Source organism: Rattus rattus, chromosome 3 (assembly GCF_011064425.1).
Source record: "Rattus rattus isolate New Zealand chromosome 3, Rrattus_CSIRO_v1, whole genome shotgun sequence".
NCBI lineage: Eukaryota > Metazoa > Chordata > Mammalia > Rodentia > Muridae > Rattus > Rattus rattus.
Genome location: NC_046156.1, coordinates 202,568,464 through 202,570,710, shown reverse-complemented (window position 1 = coordinate 202,570,710; position 2,247 = coordinate 202,568,464). Strand labels below are relative to the sequence as shown.

The following is a 2,247-nucleotide window of genomic DNA, read 5'->3' as shown; positions in this document are numbered from 1 at the left end:
TTTCAATTTTGTGGAATAGTTTGGATAATATTGGTACGAGGTCTTCTATGAAGGTCTGATAGAATTCTGCACTAAACCCGTCTGGACCTGGGCTCTTTTTGGTTGGGAGACCTTTAATGACTGCTTCTATTTCCTTAGGAGTTATGGGGTTGTTTAACTGGTTTATCTGTTCCTGATTTAACTTCGGTACCTGGTATCTGTCTAGGAAATTGTCCATTTCCTGCAGATCTTCAAGTTTTGTTGAATATAGGCTTTTATAGTAAGATCTGATGATTTTTTGAATTTCCTCTGAATCTGTAGTTATGTCTCCCTTTTCATTTCTGATTTTGTTAATTTGGATACACTCTCTGTGTCCTCTCGTTAGTCTGGCTAAGGGTTTATCTATCTTGTTGATTTTCTCAAAGAACCAACTTTTGGTTCTGTTGATTCTTTCTATGGTCCTTTTTGTTTCTACTTGGTTGATTTCAGCTCTGAGTTTGATTATTTCCTGCCTTCTACTCCTCCTGGGTGTATTTGCTTCTTTTTGTTCTAGAGATTTTAGGTGTGCTGTCAAGCTGCTGACATATGCTCTTTCCTGTTTCTTTCTGCAGGCACTCAGCGCTATGAGTTTTCCTCTTAGCACAGCTTTCATTGTGTCCCATAAGTTTGGGTATTTTGTACCTTCATTTTCATTAAATTCTAAAAAGTCTTTAATTTCTTTCTTTATTTCTTCCTTGACCAGGTTATCATTGAGTAGAGCACTGTTCAATTTCCACGTATAAGTGGGCATTCTTCCCTTATTGATATTGAAGACCAGTTTTAGGCCGTGGTGGTCTGATAGCATGCATGGGATTATTTCTATCTTTCTGTACCTGTCGAGGCCCGTTTTTTCACCAATTATATGGTCAATTTTGGAGAAAGTACCAAGAGGAGCTGAGAAGAAGGTATATCCTTTTGCTTTAGGATAGAATGTTCTATAGATATCTGTTAAGTCCATTTGGCTCATGACTTCTCTTAGTCTGTCTACGTCTCTGTTTAATTTCTGTTTCCATGATCTGTCCATTGATGAGAGTGGGGTGTTGAAGTCTCCTACTATTATTGTGTGAGGCGCAATGTGTGTTTTGAGCTTTAGTAAGGTTTCTTTTACGTATGTAGGTGCCCTTGTATTTGGGGCATAGATATTTAGGATTGAGAGTTCATCTTGGTGGATTTTTCCTTTGATGAATATAAAAATATGTAACACTTCACGAATTTGCGTGTCATCCTTGCGCAGGGGCCATGCTAATCTTCTCTGTATCGTTCCAATTTTAGTATATGTGCTGCCGAAGCGAGCACTCCTCTTTATTTCCTAATCTTTTGTGTTCATCTTGTCTTTTAAATATCTTATTTACTGAACATCTCCCTGTAACCAAACAAAAGGTTCCTCCCAATGGCTCTCACCATACAATAGCTTCCAGAGCAACAGTGATAGGGGTCCAACAGGTACAACACAGCCAACTGACCAGTTAGATCAAGGAAGACCTGCCCTCCCTCAAGGAAGCATAGTCACTCTACAAAGCCAAACAGATCCCTTCCTGCAGGTCCTCCAAACCACAGATGACTAGACTTGATGACCCCTGGAAAGGGAGGCATGGAGGCCTTAGGGAAGGAAGATTCACGCAAACCTATCAGGCCTAGAACAGGAAAATGCCAAACAATTATTAGAATTAAAACCGGAGAAAGAGCAGACAATACCTTCTGGAAGTATCCCTGACTGCTTGAGGGCTGTGGATCAACCCCTTGGCAGGCCCAATGATCATATTAACCCTAGATCCTTATGATCGTGTTAACCCTACTCTTCGGTCCCTGCCTTTCAGCTGTCTCACCAAATCTCTCCAGCAAAGACTTACAACTTTCACATCCCGCAAAGTCATGGAATTCTTCACGGCAGAAAACTGCCAGTTTTTATCCCAACTGGAAGTTACCTCAACATGCCCCTCCCTGTATTGAGACTACAGCCTCCTTTCATCAGGAAGCAACCTCCCTGAAACCACAGTGCTTCCCCTCTTTTTCTTTTCTTACCCTTCTAGGGTTGGGATATGTTGGTGTCATGAGAAATTGGACCAGGCTGTACTGGGCAATAGTTCCAAGTCATACAGGGTGGCTTAGCCCCACCTGACCATTCCAGAGCCACCTGCAGAAACGATATGCTCAGATGCTGAAAACAACCCACTCCGCTCCCAATCAAACCACAAAAATTAGCTATAACTTCCTGGTTGTGCTGCGTGT

At 41.6% G+C, this 2,247-nt stretch overlaps 1 non-coding gene across 1 annotated transcript; it reads right to left on the bottom strand.

Moving 5' to 3' along the window:
• Positions 1–1,207: 1,207 nt before the first annotated feature.
• On the bottom strand, positions 1,208–1,314 carry LOC116897384. The gene has a single exon (XR_004387428.1). It is a non-coding gene; the product is annotated as a U6 spliceosomal RNA (small nuclear RNA).
• Between the last annotated feature and the right edge of the window lie 933 nt (positions 1,315–2,247).